At 34.2% G+C, this 21,460-nt stretch overlaps 1 long non-coding RNA gene across 1 annotated transcript; it reads left to right on the top strand.

The window, feature by feature from the left end:
• Positions 1-12,052: 12,052 nt before the first annotated feature.
• Positions 12,053-20,062, top strand: LOC133865576 (uncharacterized). Its single transcript, XR_009899777.1, has 3 exons — positions 12,053-12,196; positions 12,289-12,701; positions 19,768-20,062. It is a non-coding gene; the product is annotated as an uncharacterized LOC133865576 (long non-coding RNA).
• The last annotated feature ends 1,398 nt before the right edge of the window (positions 20,063-21,460 follow it).

Raw genomic sequence — 21,460 nt, 5'->3', positions numbered from 1 at the left:
ATATAGAGTTGATGATATATATGGTTGATCGCCGGCAGCCTCCATTCCCGCACTAAGTTGCCAACTAATGCCATTACTCTCACACCTGAAAACAAGAAATATTCATATTCCCCTGCCTCCTCATAATCCTCTCTCTCTCTCACTCTCTCTCTCTCTCTCTCTCTCTCTCAAAAATGGCGAGTCAGACACTCCATGGTTGGTGGTCTAAACATGATCTGGTCTACATAGATGACGACCCCTTCCTCCTCTTTCCAACCCAAATGCCTTCACTAGACTTAAGGTACGTTTTCTTCCTATTCTCTAGCTTCTTCTTTTCAAACAATTATCAAATTTAGATACTTTTAATTTCTCTGTTCTCATATAACTATTTAATTTATGTGGTACGTAGAGGTTATTCTTCGTTGGATTGGCAATATGACTTGCCCATACCAGAGAGCTTCCTTGATGCTGTTCCTCTGGCGGAGTGCTTCCGTACAGACCCTCTTTCTGCTCCCATTGATGTTCTGCAGCCAACCACAAGCGTAATCCAAGGTGACCGGCCAACACCATATATAATTCTAAATACATGTTCACCTTTTTCTTTTTCTTTTTTAATAGTCTATCCATTGTATTGTAGATGATATTTTGTGTGGTCATGGAGTTTGGAATGAGATAGATGGTGGGTTTGAGGCTGAGAACCGGGCTTTAGTGTTGTGCAACAATTGAAAGAAAGGCACGAAGGAAGTGAGGGCAGAGAGATGAAGAGGTTCCGGGAAGAGAGATGCAACAGTAGTTCTAGCTTGTTATCTAAGAAAGCCATTATTGTGATTGTTGACGATTGGTGAAATTGTATATTGTTGTGCTTGTTGTTGGAATTAAATGTAAAATGTTGTGACTGTTGAAGAATGGATGGATGGAAACGTACAAATTGTAGTGATTTTAGGAGGATGAACGTAAATATAATTCGTCTATCGGGTCAACTGCTAAAAAAAATATTTGGGAGAGCAAAAATCTGTTTTTTTTTTTTTCCTATTTAAACTATAGTAAAGTGTAAATACATATACACGTTACTAAATACAGTAACGTGATGTGTTTATCAAGTTACAACATCAGTAACGTGATAAATCTCACATTAGAAAATATAGTAATGTGAAAATGAGCTCTGCGTTACAAAATTTACTAACCTAACAATATTCACGTTACAAAATATAGTAACGTGAGAGTGATTTCTGCGATACAATATTCACTAACCTAACAATCTTCAAGTTACAAAATATAGTAACATGAGGATTAGTTCTGCGTTATAATATTTACTAATGTAACAATATTCACGTTGCAATAATTCAGTAACGTGGAAATGAATTCTGCGTTACAAAATTTCAGTAACCTGTTCTTTGCACATTACAACAACTCAATAACGTGCAATTTCACGTAACTAGAGATCACTAATGTGACACATTTGTCACATTACTGTCCAGTAACGTGATGTCATATTTCCACGTTACAATACATATTTTAGCAACCTAAGGGATAGTAACCTGAGCTTTGCATTACTGGGGCCACGTTACTAGGCTCCAATAACATGAAAAACTCATTTCCACGTTGCTGGACTTAGGTTACTATTCCAATCGATTCTTGTAGTGTTTTGATTTTATGAAGTAGAAACGTTTCTGCAAAAGTGAAGATGAAACCTTTTGGAAGAAAAATTCTTTCTACATGTCTCATAACATGCCACATTTTTAATAGGTGGCATTTTCTAAGCATTCTAATTCTTAGAAACGGCTTAAATTGTGTAATTGAAGTATCTACAATTTTTATTTATTTTTTCCAAAAAAATTAAGGGAGTTCCTGATCCCCGCTTGCGACGTTTGTTTCCCCAGTAAAATTGAATGCATTGCCCAATCCCCTGGGCCATGAGCTTAACTTTGTGTGCATGAAGTCACATTGAACAAAGAAAAAAGAAAAAGGCGTAGAATGAAAAGAAATATTAACAGAGACAATTAACCACGACCTCACACATCGGGTCAAACATAGCAATGAACTTGTTACCATCCACAACAATGTGCCTACAATATGAAATGAAAAAAATAGAGTAAGAGAAAATCAAGACACAGATTTACGTGGTTCAGCAATGTGCCTACATCCATAGAAGTGAAACTATATTCAATAATGATTTAGGGTTACAAGTTACAACATAACATATTTATAATAAAATCTTACTGTACGGACAGATATGGAAAATCCTCTGCCAACTGGCCACTATACTGGTACTCTCGTATTACTTTATATATATGCCCAAGAAAATATGAGCCACTTGTTCCAATAGAACTCATACAACAATTATATTTGATCACTTACACTTCTTGAAAAAAAAAATAATAAACATATACTTTCTGTCTTTTTAGATCACTTGGAATACTTAACCCAATCAGGCTCTTCCATCGGACGATTTCATAAAATTAACGTTGGCCATATAGTTATATTTATGTATTTGCATCTTTTCAATTGAAACGATGCTTCAACAGTAATTATGAGTTCCCTCTAAGCCCGTCTAAAGAACCTTCTTTACGAAATTCTTTTCTTATTTGTTATGACGGACATTTGGTTATTATTAATAGGACTGAAAAAGCGGGCGGTTATAACCGTTAACCACTAGACTGCCTAACTGCTTTTAAAGGCGGTTTTGAGTATATATATATATTTTAATATTTTCATGTATAAAACAACGTTGTTTTTAAACCATTAACAATTAAACAAACCCAACAGAAAACACCCCTTACTGTTACAAATAAAATTTAAAGCAACAAACATAAAACGCCACACCTAGCACCATGAAACGCAGCTCATCACATGACTTCTTGAATTCTGACAACGCCAGCTTAGACACTCCTGTAAGCTTCCGCATTTTCAAGCTTCCCAATACTTCACACTGCCAAATGCCCATAATTCACACTTTACCACTTCAACTTCTCACGTTAAGCTAGCTTTCACTTCTCACAAAAAATACCCAATATTTAAACGAGCACCCTGCCCCACATTGAAATCACACAGCAATGCAGCACAATACTAAATTCTCAATCTGTTGTCCACGACTTCGAAAACCTCATTTACACCCTTCATTCTTGACATAAATGGTGCAAGGAAAGAGTGAGGGAAAGGGGGTATTTATAAGAGAAAGAGTGTAAGACATAAGGATTAACTGATCTGTCAGCTGGTGAACGTTCGTGTACTATTTAGGTTTAGATGAACGTTCATGGTACAGTCTCGATCAACTGATGTACGATCTAACAAACATGCTAAAGGGGTGACATGTACCTACAGACACACAATACAACACATCATCAAATGTTCGCAATAGGAGCTTCAAACGTTCATTGTAGGAACTTTGAACGTTCACAACACTACAAAAAAAAACCCTCAGTTATTGATAGTTTTTTTCTAGAAGGTTTTAAAAATAGTCTAGAATTAAATTTTTACAGTCAGTTTTTTTGAAAATCTTACGTAAAAAATAAATTACATCAAACTGTCTGTAAATTTATAGACGGTTTAGATGAACTGTCTGAAAATGTAAAAAAAAAATGTCATAAACTAGTCAATAAATCTAAATATTGAAGAAATCTTCGATGCCCACATTTGCGCTTGGAGCCCCATCTCCAATGAAGCTGACTGTAGTCATCAACTTTCCTATCATGGATCGGTAGGACTCCCATCTCCTCTGCTCCTCCCTGAAGTGACAATGTGAGCATCCAATGCCGCATGTAGTGAGCGCACCTTGCTAAATAGCTGGGCTGCCCATAGGGGTATTTCCTGGTCCTAGGGTTGCTGCTGGGGTGTTGTCACTCCATCGGATGACTGCTCAACTACAGCTACTAGGTCATGCTTTAACGTACATAACATATCGGAAATTAAACACATTACATCGAAAACTAATATCATTAACTAACAGTATTAATTACAATATTAGAGCCATTTGACTATCTATGTAATTAAAGCTTAACAATAAATTAATTACATAACAAAAGTATGGCTATACAAAAAGGGTGTCACATGCGACACATGTCCATATATATAAAATGTTCTCAAAAAGGACAATCCACAATTCCGAGACAAGCTACCAATGTGATAAGCCTCAGTCGTAGTACCCAAAATACAAAGCCACTAGGTCATCGTCGACATCAGCAGTACCTGCAGCCATAACATCAACGTCTACACGATTGTGGTGGTCGCTAGGTTCACATAAGTGGAATAATGAGTCTAAGGTCTCTGTAGTATAAAACTCACTAAGTTTTGCAATGAGCCGACCTTTTGTTCTTCTACCATACGTTTACAATAACAACTACTCTTAGTAAAATACTTCTCTTCTTCAAACGTTTTGATACCTGATAAGGTAAACACTGGCATCTTATAAGCAAATAAAATCATTTATATATATATACATATCGTTACATATATATATATATATATATATATATATCATATATACATATATACATATCATATATACTCGAAGCCTAAAGGTCTTTCATTTCATAGTGCATAGGGGCACGCAGCTCATGGGTCTTGTTACTGTTTGGGATCATGTGCTAATCAAAATATGCGCAGCGGAATACCGATCCTAGAAAAATTTTGCTTCAAGATAAACAAGGCTAGATAAATTAAACTAACATGTTCAGAGTACTTACAATAGGATTTGGCCTCTCCTAGGCTTTTAGGGCTATTTGATATTGGTTGAGTTGCTCCTTGCATGTTGAATGATGAATGCATTCTTAATGTTCTTCGTGTTCTTGACTCAACCTCCAGATCTTCTTTCTGATGACTAAATATGACCGTGAGTGTGGACTCACAAACTTGAAGTAATAAATTTGTAAATAATACTTCACCTATGACCCTCTATTTATAGACTTGGATTTACACTCATGATAGGGTTAGGAGATAAGCTGAAGCTGTAGCTAAGATAGGACTTGAGTCATGGGAGAACTAAAACTCCAAGCCTTACTATCTAGGATTTATGGCCAATGGGAGAAATTACTCTCCTTGCCCCTACATCACATGGCTATAGGGAGAAAATATTCTCCCCATGTGTCTAGGGCTAGGGTTTTTAACCCTAGCCCATTGCTACCAACTATTCAGCCTAGGCTTAGGTTTTATCCTAAGGCCCAATGCTCCTTTGTTTCTACTTAAGCCTTTTAGAATTAATTTTAGGAACCCATAGCTCTTTAATTGCCTAAGCCCAGGAAATTAATTTCTAAGCCTAATCATCTCTAAGTAATGAGTCAATTAGGAATCATATTCATTTGTCTCATGTTTTATTAAATAAAATAATCCAAATAAATAAATGCATAACTGAGGCACATAGCATATGGCCAGTTTACATTTGCTTCTCAAAGAGTATCCTAAAGGAAAAAAATACAATTAGCTTTAAATAGGTCCGTAACAATATCACACAACCCTATTAAATCACAATTGATTCCACTAAACAATTGTGATTGCACTCTAATATGTATTTTCAAATTAATGAATGAATCCCCGCAATGTACTTATGTATCACATATTACCCATTGATGGACTCATTCCATAGTCGATCCAAAGTCAACACACTGTTAGTTCACTACCTCTTTTCTTTAATACTCCTAATTTAATTATATGATATCATTTTTATACCTTGTGAGATTTCATTACACCTTGTACAAAACAAAGTTTCAGTAAATACCACCAAAACTCTCAGGCCCAAGCTTTAGGATAATCATTCCCATTAAATCTACATCAATATTCCTTATCGCTTTGTTCCATGACAAATGATTTGAATTCATTCTTAAAGAAGGTGTTCCCACAATGCTACATACGATCATCCAACACATAGAAGTGTTGACCAGCAATTTGATCTCATTCTTGTACATCAAAGTGACCTACATTTTACATCTGAGTTCACAATCTTCTCTGGATTTAGAGTAACTATTATAAGTCGTCGTACACGTACGTCATTCTTAATCACAGTGTTGAAAAAATGATGACTCACAAGTCCGTTCGGTGCATGGCATTACCTTACAGTTATATTCAAACATATATGTACATGTAAAGCAACAATATATATATGTCCAATTTCAATAATATACAATTATAGAAAAGTAAAATTAATGCAATTGGAGTTTTGGACACCAGTCCTAATAGTTTCATGGTGCTTTCGTGACATATAATCATTGTGTCCATACTTTCACACACTTATGCATTAGTTAACATCATGCACTTTTCATGTCATTTTCAAGCATATCATGAAATCCATAAATCTTATCACAATTCTCAATTTCCATAATCATACTTTAAAACTTTAAAACCATTAAACAATCGTATCTCAACATAATTCAAGGTATTGAAAGCATACATAATTCATATATTATCACAAAATATCATCGGCCCAAATTTGATCATGTATAACATTTTCGTATTATCATAAAACCACAAAAATATAGTATCTTTTCTTAGTGAGTTAAATACTTACATTGGTTGCTTGACTAACGGCTTATGAAGAAGTTATCCACGCAAGCCTTGCAATATGCCACTGTATAATACATTGCAATGACACATTAAAACTGGCCCAGAACATTTCTAACTCTAAATCCTACTACGGTTCTTGATTCACCTCAAGAGCCATAACCCATGAAAACCCATAAGATTTCAAGGGTACAATTTGATAACCCAACAACTAAAAACACTAACCCATAAGAAAATCTTAGGGTTAAACACCAAAATCCCAATTTACAAAACTTGGGAAAAATCTATGGTTTTGGGTCTTATCTTGATTTCTCATCAAAATGAAACCCAACACTTGAAGATGGTTTAGGACACTTCTACACACAAAACACCTCGAGAAACTTGAGAGATTAAGCTCAAACTCCCAAAGATTAACCAAAGATATAAGAAAAGCTAGGGTTTTCGTATTTACCTTAAACTAATCGGTGAAAATGGTGATTTTACACCAAGGATCACGTCTTCAAAGTACCAAAATCTAGGGTTTAAACATAAACCCTAGGAGAGAGTTTGGAAGAGAGGAGAGAAATGTGAGAGAAATGAGCTAAAAATGCATTCAAACATTTTCTACCCAGGCCTGTTTTGACAAGTAATTAGGCCATCCAGAAATACCAGATGTGGAACGTGCCTCTCAAATCTCGGGTCTCACCATTCTTGGTTTATGTCTGGACGGGTCAGTCAATGGGGTCCTATTTGCTGTTACGTCCTGACACACTCGAATCCGGGACTTACTGACCAAGATATCGAGACATGATGAAGTCCTGTTTTGACACACTTGAATCCGAGACTCACTGACCTAGCTGTTCGTAAGCCTTCCAGAAACAGCAGCAAACAGGACCCTACCAATTGACCCGTCTAGACACAAACCCAGAATCTCATACTTAAATTATTTTTACCAAATGACTCACTTACCAAATTCCACATTTTACCAAATTACTCACTTAATTAGTCTAATTTGTGTTTTTATCACGTAATTAATATCTTGGATGTTACACCCCTTCCCCTTGCTATTGTGGCATTGCTTTGGTCAAGTGACCCATGCTCATACTGATGAAACACTTGTTGAAGGGTCCCAATGGCTTCTAGATATGTCCCCTTTGTAAGGCTTGTACACTGGCCTTCATTGCTATCTTAATGATCAGTCCTTCGAAAGGTAAGGTGGTGTTGGTCACTATCCTATGGACATTCCACATATTCCTGATGGAGTGGGTGGCGAAATAGCTTGGGCATAGGATGAGAAAATGTGGAAGGATGAGAAAACTCAAGAAAAAGAATTGGCACATGATTGATATTTGTGGGCATTTTGATTTTTGTTCTGATTGAAGATTCAAAAGGTTGAATGAACCAAAAAAAAAAAAAAAAAGGCACATGATCAAATGTTGGTGTTAGCCTATAGCTTTGATACCATGTAAGATCACATAATTTAGGAAAGAGATGAGAAAAAGAAAGAGAGAGACAAAGAATTAAGGTGGTTCTGCCTATGGCTTACATGCACATGTCAAAGCCTTTTGTTAGCTACATCTTTCCTTGATTTATTTAACTGAACACAAGACTAGATTTATAGAGAAATAATCTAAATGTTACAAGTCTCTTATACTTTTACATTAACAACAATAATTCTAATTTATCATTTTGTAATTTTTGTCTCTTGAGTGTTTTCAACTCTTGTCTCTTGAGTGTTTGCAACTCTTGTCTCTTAAGTTCTTATAAATTTTGTCTCAATACGCCCCTGGAAACCCAATAGTAGATCACGAACATTAAAGTTTGATCTTGAATATCAAAGGGCTAGAAAAAAAAAAATGGCTACTATGGCTTGAATTAGAATATTAGTTTCTATGACTGAAACTTAAACTCCGGTGACTCTGGTTGACATTGGCTACTATGGCCAATAGTTGGACAACGATGACTTTGGCCAGCATCGGCTATTATGGCAAAATTTGGATATCGACAACTTTGGCCGGAAGTGGCTATTATGGCCGGAAGTGGGCCAACTATGGGCATGACTTTGGGCATTTTGTTTTCTTTTTTCAACAAGAGAGAATTGGGTAGGTAGTATTTGCTGGTAAAGGAAACAATGGTAGTGTAGCATGCCATTTTGACAAAGAGAGACACTCGCGTGGGTGTGTGAAGAGAAGTAGCTCGGGTATAGGATGAGAAAACTCAAAAAAAAAAAAAATGGCATACGATAGATATTTGTGGGCATTTTGATTTTAGTTTTGATTGAAGATGCAAAAGGATGAATGAACCATTAAAAAAAAAAAAAAAAAAAATGGCACATGATCGAATGCTGGCATTAACTTATATCTCTGATACCATGTAAGATCACATAATTTAGGAAAGAGATGAGAAAAAGAAAGAGAGACAAAGAATTAAGGTGGTTCAGCCTATGACCTATATGCACATGTCAAAGCCTTTTGTTAGCTACATCTTTCCTTGATTATTTGATTGTATTCAAGACTATATTTATAGAGAAATAATATGAACATTACAAGTCTCTTATACTTTTATATTAATAACAATAAATCTAATTTATCATCTTGTAACTCTTGTTTCTTCAATACTTGCAACTCTTGTCTCTTGAATACTTGTAACTCTTGTCTCATGAGTTCTTGTAGCTCTTGTCTCAATAATTCTTATGTCGCCATAAAATATTTTTTAAAAAATGTTTTCCATATTTTTCGGTATTTGATGCGATCGAAAATATTTTCAATTTGACCAAAATCAAAATGCCCACAAATATCTATCGTGTGCCAATATTTTTCTTATTTTTAAATTTCTTAAATTATTTTATGAGTTTGAATTTTTCTTTCTAAAACCGCCTAACCACCACCAAGTTAGCTAGCACCGCGTCATCCTCGGATCACCACCGAACCCCCTTGAATTACCGCTGACCCACTCTCGAACCACTACAGCCATTATCAAGAAACATTTTCTTCAAAAATAATTTTTGAAGAAAAACATTTTATACCCAAACATAAGAAACCTTAAATTTCAAAGCTCCAGCACTTCGCATTTTTCAAACCACACCCAGTTGATATTACTTTAATGGAACCTAAAAGTTACAGGCATATACGTACGTTTAGGAATCATATCCCAATTCCCATCTCTCATAAAGTCTTGGTCACGTCGAACCGATCGAGGTGCTCAGATTTCGAAGGTGCAACTAAAAATAATAATAAAAATAATAAAGAAAAAACTTCCTATTCAATTTTTTTATTTTTATTTTTATTTTATTTTATTTTATTTTTTTCATATCCACGTAAGAGGAAAAGAAAAATTCGAATTACTTTAATAAAAAAATCTTGATAAGATAAGCCACCTAAAAATTATTTACACACTCACCACTCAGGGCGGCTCTATTATACTATTACCATGTGAATTCGGCGACTTCTGCCTCTCATTTATCAAAGACTCCTAAAAGAGTCTTTTTATTTTAAATTTCTGAAAAAAATTATTTAAAAAAAGAATGTAAAATGCTTCAAGAACAATAAAGTGAGAAGACTGTCATTTGAAATGCACGCTAGGAGGATTTAGAAAAAGGGAGAAAAAAAAAAAAAAAAAAAAAAACAAGGTGATGTAACAGGTTAAAAATCTTAAAAAGCATTTACATCCATTTTTCTTAAATTTTTTTTTTTTTTCTAAATTTAAGGAATAAAATTATTTTTTATTTTCCTATTCAAATACATTAATTTCACAATAACTTTCATTATCTTCATTTATATCAATTAAATATTATTTCTTTAATTACAAGTTTAAATTCCTACCTGCCATCACATTTTTTACTTAATTTCAACACAATCTCCAATAAAAGAAAAGAGATAAGATATGAAAGAGGAAAGATAAATATTTTTTATTAAAATAATGAATAAGAGAGCTCTTTTAGTTTCTTACCCATTGAGTAGAATTGTAGCAGTAACCGATAAGTATCTATGTGTAGATGGGTTTTTGTGATTTTTTTTTTTTTTTTTTTTCACATTTTTTCTATATATAGGAAAGAGAATGAACCTTTTTTTTTTTTTTTTTTTAAAAAAAAAAAAAAAAAACCTATTGAGAATACTCTTACAAAATTTATAACTAATTAAAGGCACAACTCACCATTTTTTTTTTAAAAAAAATTTCTTTTCAAGATAAAATCGAAATATTAAAAAATCTTAACGACCCCGTCGTCGCAAGACGCAAAGCAGAGACAAAATGGAAAGGGAAATGCTAGGGTACCACCAGCATCCGACCAAAGCCTAAGTTGCTTTGTTATATAAAAGGGATAATTGCACCGTTGGTCCCTGTGGTATGTCATAATTATTTTTCACTCCTTATGGTTTAAAAAGTTCATGAGAGGTCCCTGTGGTATGCAATAATTACGTTTTACTCCCTGGGTCGATTTTCTGTCCACCATTTTGACGGAATCTGTTAACCTTACACGTCAGCGCCACGTGTCGCCAATAAGATGGCGACACGTGTCCATCTGAATAAAAAAATATAAATTTATTAAAAAATAAATAAATAAACTTATTTAAAAAAAAAAAAAAAAAAAAAAAGAAGAAGAAAAAAGGGCAAGCTTGGGGTGGCCGCCAGGGGTAGCGCGCGGCCACCCCCGACCACCTCTGGGGGTGGTCGCGGCCTCCCCAGTGGCTGGGGGTGGCCATCGGGCCACCCCCTGGCCATTGGGAGTGTCCGCGCGCCACCCCTGGCGGCCACCCCAAGTCTGCCCTTTTTTCTTCTTTTTTCTTTTTTTTTTTTTTTTTTTTTATATAAAAAAATAAGTTTATTTATTTTTTAATAAATTTATATTTTTTTATTAAGATGGGCACGTGTCGCCAATAAGGTGGCGACACGTGTCATTGACGTGTTGGGTTAACAGATTCCGTTAAAATTGTAGACGGAAAATCGACTCAGGGAGTAAAACGTAATTATTACATACCACAGGGACCTCTCATTAACTTTTTAAACCATAGGGAGTGAAAAATAATTATGGCATATCACAGAGACCAACGGTACAATTATCCTTATATAAAATGTAGATGACGCGCGCACTGTTATTAGAGGCCTACCCTATACGGACGTACGTAATACGTTAATTAACTCGTCGCAAGACGCCAAGCAAAGACGTTAAAATGGAAATATAATATGCATGTTGTTGGTTCATTGTTTATTCTGAAATTTCGAGGAAACCATTACACAACGTCAACGGAAACATACAATTACATCTCTATTTTTATCAGATAAATAAGACAGCTCATTATCTCTTAGACTTTCAAAAACCTAATGTCAACCACACATAAGATTAACGATCTGATAGTGAAGCGATGAAAATCAATATTTTAGTAATCAGGACGAAACTTTCAATTTTGCGAGGGTCAGACTATATGAATAAATATTCTAAAGACAAATTTAAAGATTAAAAACATTTTTTAATAAATTTATTTGAAAGTAAGAATTATGGACCCCACCAGCCTCTTGGTTCCGTTTCCGCCGCTAATGGTAGCCCCACCCTCTGATAAAGTCTTGGTCGTCGCCGGAGTTCGCTATTTAAATAAGTGAACCCCACCGTAATTAGCTACTAATTTCCTTTTCATCTTCTCTGTGCTAGCTATTATGCATCCTACTAAGAATACCGATCCTAAATCAGCTTCTCAACTACACCTGAGCAAATGGTCCAGTGGACCGTGTGGTTGCTTCGAAGATTGCTCCAGTTGTAAGGCCCTTTTCTTTCTTTTCTTTTTATTTTATTTTATTTTTTTTTTAAAAACCTTATAATGTTTTTTTTTTTGTTAATTACTTCTTAAGGCTGCCTTACCTGCTTTGCTCCCTTCATCACATTTGGCCGCATTGCTGAGATCCTGGACGAGGGTCGAACGTGTCAGTAAATTCTACTCATCTTATTCATCGAAAAAAAAAAAATTCTACTCATCTTCTTTTAATTAAATAGAAAGAATAATTAGAAGTTGGCCGGATGTCGTAGAATAACTTTGATATTATACTTTTTGGAGCATGTGGTTCCGCCACCCTACACTTCTTCGCCCTTGCCCATTTGGGTGTTGTATGTTTTTACACGTGCTCATACCGAACCAAACTGAGAGCCAGGTTTTCGTTGCCGAAAAAACCGTGTGGGGATTTCTGTGTCCATTTTTTCTGCATTTGTTGTGCTATTTGTCAAGAATACCGCGAACTCAAGCACCGTGGATTGGACCCTTCGAAAGGTAAAACTCTAGCTATGCATGCTCTAATTTATTTATTTATTTATTTTTTTTTTTCTAAATATAAAAAGTATTATTTCTTCATCAATTATGATCATATTATCATTTCACATGCACAACCGCATGTATTTTACAATAATTCTCCATTTTTCTTTTCCATTTAGCAAGAATTGAATACAAAGCGGAAGAACAAAGAGAAAACACAAAGAACTTAATTAGAGAGAATTTAAGAGAATCAATCTTAGAACGAAGAAAATGATTATTGTTATTCACTTTCTCTTTTAAACAAGTATATATTGTACTTATAGGAATAATTGTACCATTGGTCCTTATGATTGGCCTAAATTACAAATTACTCCATGTGGTATCAACATGAATTCAAGATCCTTGTGGTTGACTTAATTTACAAATCGATCCCTAGAATCAAATTCCGTTAAAAATTTTGACAGATTCCTTTAAATGCCATGTAAGCACCACATTAGCCAATAAGATGGTGTCCATCTTCATAAAAAAAATATAAATATATTCAAAATAAATAAATAAAACTTATTTTTTTTTAAAAAAATTATTAAATTTAAATTTAAATTTTTTTTCTTTTTAAAAAAAGAAGAAGCAAAGGGGTGGCTGCCAACCGGTAGCCAACCCCAAGGGGGTCGGGGGTAGCCGCGCGGCCACCCCCACTGGTCGGGCGTGGCTAGGCCACCCCTTTGCCTTTTTTTTATTTTTATTTTTATTTTTTTTATTATTATTTAAAAAAAAGTTTTATCTATTTATATTTTAATATTTTTTTATTTAAGATGGACAAGTGTCGCCATCTTATTGGCGCTGACATAACGTTTAATGGAATCTGTCAAAATTTTTAATGGAATTTGACTCTTGGGATCGACTTGTAAATTAAGTCAACCACAGGGATCTCTAAATTCATGTTGATACCATAGGGAGTGATTTGTAATTTAGGCCAACCACAGGAACCAATTGTGCAATTATCTCATAGTTATACTTTGTTATCTCATAATTATCTCATGCAATCATTTACAAAGACTGATAACCAATTTAACTAAGCTAACATAATTCTAACTATTCTAACTGATTTACACGGAATTCACGCTACCTAAATAATAATGTACAGCTGTATGTCCAGTTGTCATCCAGCTGGCAATCTAGTTTGCAATCGCTAATACGTACTCTCCCTCAAGAAGAATATATTTTCAATATATTCATCTTGGAAAATAGATATTCAAAAGCAACTTTGCCAAGAGGTTTTGTGAATATATCTGCAATCTGATGTTGGGAAGTAATATGCATGGTTGGAATGAGCCATTGATGGATTTTATCACGAATAATATGACAATCGATGTCAATATGTTTAGTTCTCTCATGAAAAACTGTATTTGTAGCGATGAATAATGCAACTTTACTATCACAGAATAAAAATGCAAGCTGAGTGTGAAATATACGAAAATCTTTCGGTAAGGAAAACAGCCAAACTAATTCACAAGTTGTAGAAGCCATGGATCTGTATTCTGCTTTGGCAGAAGAACCAGTGACCGTGTGCTGCTTTTTAGACTTCCAAGAGATTAAAGATTCATCAAGAAAGATACAAAAACTAGTAATAGAATGACAAGAATCAGGACATCCAGCCTAGTCATTATCACAAAATGCCTTGACTTTAAGATCATATTTTGAAGAAAATAAAAGACCTTGACTAGGACTATTCTTAAGATAGCAAAGGACACGATGAGCTGCATCCAAATGTGGTTGATGTGGACAAGCCATAAATTGGCTTAGAATCTGAATTGAATAAGCAATATCTGGTCTAGTGATTGTGAAGTAGACCAATCGATTAATAAGTCTTCTATACTGAGTAGCATCAATAAGTAAAACACCTTCATCTTTGGATAGTTTCAAATAGGGGTGGGTATCAAGTAAGTTAGTGTCGGAAGTGGCATTTCTGACTCCCGACCATACTTGTCGGTAAAGTCAGGTAATTACTCGACTTTATTCCGCCTTGAAATATTTTTGAAAAAGTCAGAAAAGTCGATGATTTTTAGTCGGGTAAATCGGTAATATATGGGCTTTTCCAATTGGGCTTTTTAAATTGGGCTTTTTATATTAAATTTTTTAAATTGCCAAATTGGCCCAATTCTACTTGGACGTTGGGTCCAACTTTGAATAATTGAATCTTTGATGGGTTTAGAATGAATGTAACGAAATATTCAAATAACCAATAAAAACATATATATATATATATATATATATATATATATATATATATATATATATATATATATATATATATATATATATATATGGGCTTTTGCTCAAATTGAGAAAACATTGAGAGTTCCAAACTTAAGATAGCTAACAGACCACATTCTAAACTACGTCTTTCTAATATAGTAATATTCACAATAAACCCAACATACTAGTGATACCACTTTGCAAACTACTTTCTAATGTAACCATTTCCAAACCTAACATACCACCTTCAAAGTTCTTATACATATAATAAACTCTTTTAAAAAAAATAAAATAAAATACATATAATAAACAACCTAGCATACATAAACTGATAAACCTTAGAAGTTCGACAGTTCAACACACAAATTTAAAGGTCAAGCACACAAAAAACTTATAAGCAAGCAAACAAAACAAAAACAAAATTCAAAAGGAAAGCAAAGCAAAACAATTTAACCCATTCTCAAACAAAATCAAAAGCAAAGCAAAACAAATTAAACCGTTTGATTACAACCATTTCAAATTTCCAAATCAACCATTCCAATCCATGAGCCACCTCGAACAGAGATACATAAACCTTCAATTTGCATCCTTCAATAATCAAACAAACCAAAACATAAACATAGTTAGTGATCAAATAAAAATAATAAAAGACCATATAAAGAAGTAAATATCAAGTAAGAAAACAATAAGATGCAAAAAACTTACCAAATACTTTCAACAAACATTTCTTGACAAAGTACATCCCTTGAGCCTTAATCGTTGTCAATTGTGATGGAATTAGACAAAATTAGACTTCATTGGGAATAGAACAGGCTTAGTAGCAAGTAACCCACTATCCCCAAGATTCTTAAGAGTATATTTTCGTTGACAAACACAAATACCAGTAGCTGTGCGAGCAATCTCAAAACCCAAAAAATACTTCACTGGTCCTAAGTCCTTAAGACAAAATTGAGTGTTCAAATATGAAGATAGTTGAACAATAGCGTCAACATCATTACTAGAGATGATAATATCATCGACATACACAAGTAATGCAATATAAGAAGTCGCTTGAAGACGAGTAAATAGAGAATAATCTGATTTGGATTGTTCAAAACTATGATCCAATAGAGTATTGGAGAACTTTGAAAACAATTGACGTGATGCCTGTTTTAAACCATAAAGAGACTTAGTCAACTTACAGACTTTCTTCTCCCTTTTAGTGTCAAAACCAGGAGGAATAGACATATACGCCTCTTCATCTAAGGAACCATGAAGGAATGCATTATTGACATCTAGCTGTTGTAAGTGACATCCCTTAGCAGCTGCAATAGCAAGAAAAATCCTGATAGTGGTCAATTTAGCCATTGGAGAGAATGTCTTGTGATAATCCAACCTTTCACACTGTGTAAAGCCCTTTGCTACTAAACGAGCTTTATAACATTCAATCTGTCCATCAGATTTGTACTTGATTTTGTAAACCCACTTACATCCTATAAGTTTCTTGTTAGGTGGAGGATCAACAAGAACCCAAGTTTGATTTTGTTCAAGTGCCTCAATCTCAGTATCCATAGCTGCTCTCAAATGAGGATATTTGACAGCTTGGCGATAAACTTGTGGCTCAAAATTGGTAGGCACAAATAAACTAAAATGTTTATGAGAAGTGGAAAGTTTATCATAAGAAAGTACAGAGGGAAAAGGATACTGATTACCTAAAGATACAACAGTGATGGACGAATGGAATGATGAATGTGGAAGGGAAGAAGTAGAAATGTTACAATGAAAATCTTGCAAGTAACCAGGTGGACATTTGACTCTAGAAGATTTTCGAATAGGAAGTGAAGATAAAGGAGTAATTTATGCATAATGATGTCTGAAATCATTAGAAAGATGAGAATTTGAAGTATCTCGTTCTATATCAGTAGATCAATCAACAGGGAATGAAGTTGAATGAAACTCAAAATCCGAAGGTGGATTAGGAAGAAGAAAACAACTATCAGAGGTAAATGTAATAAATTCAAAGCTTATGGAAATATACATACATGAAAAATTACATCTCTAGAAATGAAAACTGATTTAGTATATAAATCGAAAAGAGTATATCCTTTAACACCTTAAGGATATCCTAAGAATAAGCATGGTTTAGCTCGAACATCAAATTTTGTTCAAGAACGAGTGATTGTTGATGCATAACAAAGACAACCAAACACACATAAGTGAGATTATATTGGATGCTTGAAAAATAGAACTTCAAAAAGCGATTTATTTGACATATGAGGTGTAGGAGTTCTATTGATTAAGTGAGTGGCAGTAAGGACACATTCTCCCCAAAACACAAGTGGAGGATGTGCCTAGAAACGTAAGGATCAAGCTATGTTTAATCGATGCTAGTGTTTACGTTACACAATGGCATTTTGTTGAGGTGTCTCAACACAACTACATTGGTGAATTGTTCCTTTAGAGGCATAAAATTCATCCATTAAAAATTCAACACCATTGTCATTTTGTAAATATTTGATTTTACATTGAAACTGAGTTTCAACATAAGCACAAAAAAAAAAAAAAAAAATAGTGAGAAAATATTAGGAACCATTAGTTTGATTGAATAGAAAATGGACCCTAAATATCACAATGAACTAGATCAAAAGGTAAACGTGAAATAGAATTGTTAGTAGCAAAAGGCAATTGTTATTGCTTTGCAAGGGGACACATAGTACAAACATGATTTGAATTGAAAGAAATTTCAGGAAATGAAGAATGTAACAAACGAAGTCTAACTAATGAAAAGTGACCTAAACTATAATGCCAAATGTCATTAAAGATAGCTTTTATTGAAACATTAGAAGAAACAGAGTTAACTTGTGGATGTGAAACTAATTGCTGCAAGTAGAAAAGACCATGCCTTTCTTTACCTAATCCGATCATCATCCATGGGTCTAGATTCTATAAAAATATAGAAACCAGTAATGGAAGTAAGGCAACAATGAATGGTTTTGAGAATTTTACTAGCTAAAATAAGGTTGCAAGAGAATGAAGGAACACATAATACATCAGTGAGGATTAATGTGTTTGAGATTTTAACGTTACCAATATGTATAACCAAAGCTAATTTACCATTTAGTAGTTTGACATGTGTAGAAATCACAGCAGTGATAGAAGTGAAAAGTGTGATAGAACTAACCATGTGGTCAGTAGCACCGGTATCAATGATCCAAGATTTGATATCATTGATTCTAGATGCTACACTAAAGGATTGAGATGGATGAAAGATAGAATACTTAGGATTCAAATCAGGAAAAAATGAAGAACAAAACTGACCTGTCATCTTTGAGAAAAGATGATCTTGGTGATCATTTGAAACACCTACTTGATGAGCAGAGGCTTGTGTGATTTCAGACGCAGCAGGTTTGATTAAGGCAATGAGTTGATGATACTGATCACGTGTGAATGGTAGCTGAGGAATGTGACATGGATCATCAGAAGACTCCACTTGATTTTTTGAGTGAGAAGACACCTTAGACTTGGTGAACTTGTAGCTAGGTGGAAAACCATGTAATTTGTAACACTTTTCAATTGTATGTCTAGTCAAACCGCAGTGACTACAAACTGGCTCATTCTTGCCTAGATTCGATTGCTTATGAAATCGTTTATGACTTACTTGCACAGACGGAACAATTTTACTCATTAATGTTGCAGAATTATGAGTAAAATAACCAATAAAAGAGGATACCTCTCTCTGGCGCTCTTCTTGAAGAATCAAGGAAAATACTTTGTTAATGGGAGGTAGAGGATCAATAGGATTGGACCTCTGATATGAGAGTATCTATCATTCAATCTCACCAAAAATTGAAACACATATTCATGTTGAAAATATTCTTGAATAGTTTTGAGTGAACCACATGAACACAAAGGAATATGTGTATAATTGCTTAACTCATCCCTTAAAGCCTTGATTTTAGTAAAATATGCACCTATCGAAAGATTTTCTTGAGATAAAGCAAATATAGACTTTTGAATCTAGTAGATATGAGGACCATTCTTCAGTGAGAAACGTTCCTTTAGATCAATCCAAATAGCTTCAGCAGAATCAATATAGATAACGCTAGAAGTGATATCTTTTATAATTGAATTCAGAATCCATGAAAGTACCATCGTATTACACTTGATCCATGCACAATAGGCAGAACCAGCTCCATCAGCTGGCTTCTTTATTAATCCATCAATGACACCAAGTTTGTTCTTGGCAGTGAAAGCCATGACCATTGATCTGCTCTAGGTTTGATAATTCTCTTCGTCCAAGCATAATACCTGGACTATTTCCATGATGGAGATAGTAAGGATTTGATGATTCTTCATTCAAGGAAGATGAAGAAGAAGGTGCTAATGGAGATGAAGGAATAGAATCCAGAGGAACTAAAAAAGAGAACTCAGAGGTAGCCATGAGAATTGATTTGGCTAAAAAATGCTCCAACACCAAAACAAGAATTGAATACAAAGCTGAAGAGAAAAGAGAAAACACAAAGACCTTAGAGAGAGTTAAAGAGAATAAATCTTAGAATGAATAAAATGATTTGTGTTATTCACTTTCTCTTTGAAACAAGTATATATAGTTACGCTCATTTACTTACAAATTGTTTACAAAGACTGATAACCAATTTAACTAGGCTAACAAATTTCTAACTATTCTAACTGATTTACAGGGAATTCACGCTAACTAAATAACAGTTTGTACAGTTGTATGTCCAGTTGTCATCCAACTGCTAATCTAGTTTGCAATTGCTAATACCAATTATTTGTTCTAATCTATTTTTTTTTCTTTTTTTTTTGGGTTGCATTCGATGGGATACAGGTTAGGTATTCAATTCTCGAAGAATGGAGGGTGGAGCCACAACACCTCCATCTATCACACTAGGCATGACTCGTTGAGGCTTCCATGGGTTTCTCCTTGGGTATTCAATGCTCGGAGAAGTAAAGAGAATAATAAAATATTGTTGGATGACTGCATCTTAGTAGTGTGAATGTAGGCTACGAAGTGTAAGAAATATTAGATTTCTAATATGTATATTAAAGTGTGGTTAGAGACGCAAGTAAGTGGCCTGGTACCTCTAAAAAAAATATATTAAAAAGGTATTTTAATTTTTAAATTTGTTAGAAAAAAAATTAGTCCAAGTCTCTTATTTCTTATTTTGGCTCTTAGAATTTTTTTATTTTTTATTTTTTTATGTTTTTTATACGGTCTAACCCCCTCAAAATTGAATTTCTAGTTTCGTCCCAAAGTGTGGTTGATATGCCACATATATTTAGTGTGATTTAAATTCAAAATAATTACATATTTTCGATAATTTATTAAAAATAATTAATTATTCGTGGAAACATAATTGAATTACTCCTTGATAGGAAGAATAAATAAGATAAAATTCTATTGAGAGTCCTTGAACTATCCTATAAATAAAAAGTTTGTGTATTTCATCCGTGAGCCATTATCAGGTATAGGTTAAACGATACATCTGTAATATCCCAAGTATTAATGAATTAGGGTTAAGAGTGCCTTAATAAAAATAAAATAAATAAATAAATAAAACTTTGAGATATTAGGGTCAGACCTAAGAGAAATGATGGGGAAGTTTAGAATTTTGAGCATGTTCTATGAAGGTTGAACATTCGAATAGGATATTGAACGGTTGATACCAAACATTCGAATTAGATCTCAAATGCTCGATCGCGGGATGCTGAACATTCGATGAGAGTCTAAGAACTTTTATTTTTGTCACCTTAACCCTTTTTGAAAACGCATGAAAACTAAAGGGAAATGATTAGGATGATGATTATAGGATCGATTATAGTGCAAAGGTTAGGGTAGGATTCCTAAAGGACGGAAAATCATTGGAAACACTTTCTTAAGAGGGAAACATTGGATTTTTTAAATCCCAAGAAGACATTCACAAATCTTATAATGATAACCATGACATGTGCCTTGAAAAGAGCTTTCTTTAATGGGGTCACACGCGAAATTTTGAGACCCCTAGAAAATGTTATGTCCATTTTACTGAACATTGCGTGAAGTGGTCAACCTTCAGAAAAGTCAATCTCGAATGTTTGATGCAACCTGGGACATGAAAAATAGAATTTTTCAGCTCTTTAAAGTTGACTGGGACTAGGTTTCATTTGGTGCGCCCCAACCTTTCATACACGACCTTAGAGCCTCTAGAGAGAGAAAGAGAGAAATCAAAGGGAAGATGAGAGCTTTTTAGAGGAGATTAAGAGAAGGAAGTGTGCTTGGAGCATGAGGATTTAGAGCATGCTTCAAAGGTAAGATTCTAACACTCTCCTCTTTAAGTTTCTACTGATTATTGGTATTTATGTTTACTATTTTGAGATTTATGAGATATGGGTATGTGTTTGGTTAATGGGTTTATGTTTTGGGTTACTATGGAAGAGTAGATGGTCACCTCCATGAAAGGACCCAAGCTTTTTCGTTGAAAAGCTTGAAGACCTTGGAGTTTATGGTGAATGATGGGTTGTAGGATGACGGAAAATGACAT

Source organism: Alnus glutinosa, chromosome 4 (assembly GCF_958979055.1).
Source record: "Alnus glutinosa chromosome 4, dhAlnGlut1.1, whole genome shotgun sequence".
NCBI lineage: Eukaryota > Viridiplantae > Streptophyta > Magnoliopsida > Fagales > Betulaceae > Alnus > Alnus glutinosa.
The sequence above is the reverse complement of the archived record's forward strand: the minus strand, read 5'-3'. Positions and strand labels throughout refer to the sequence as shown.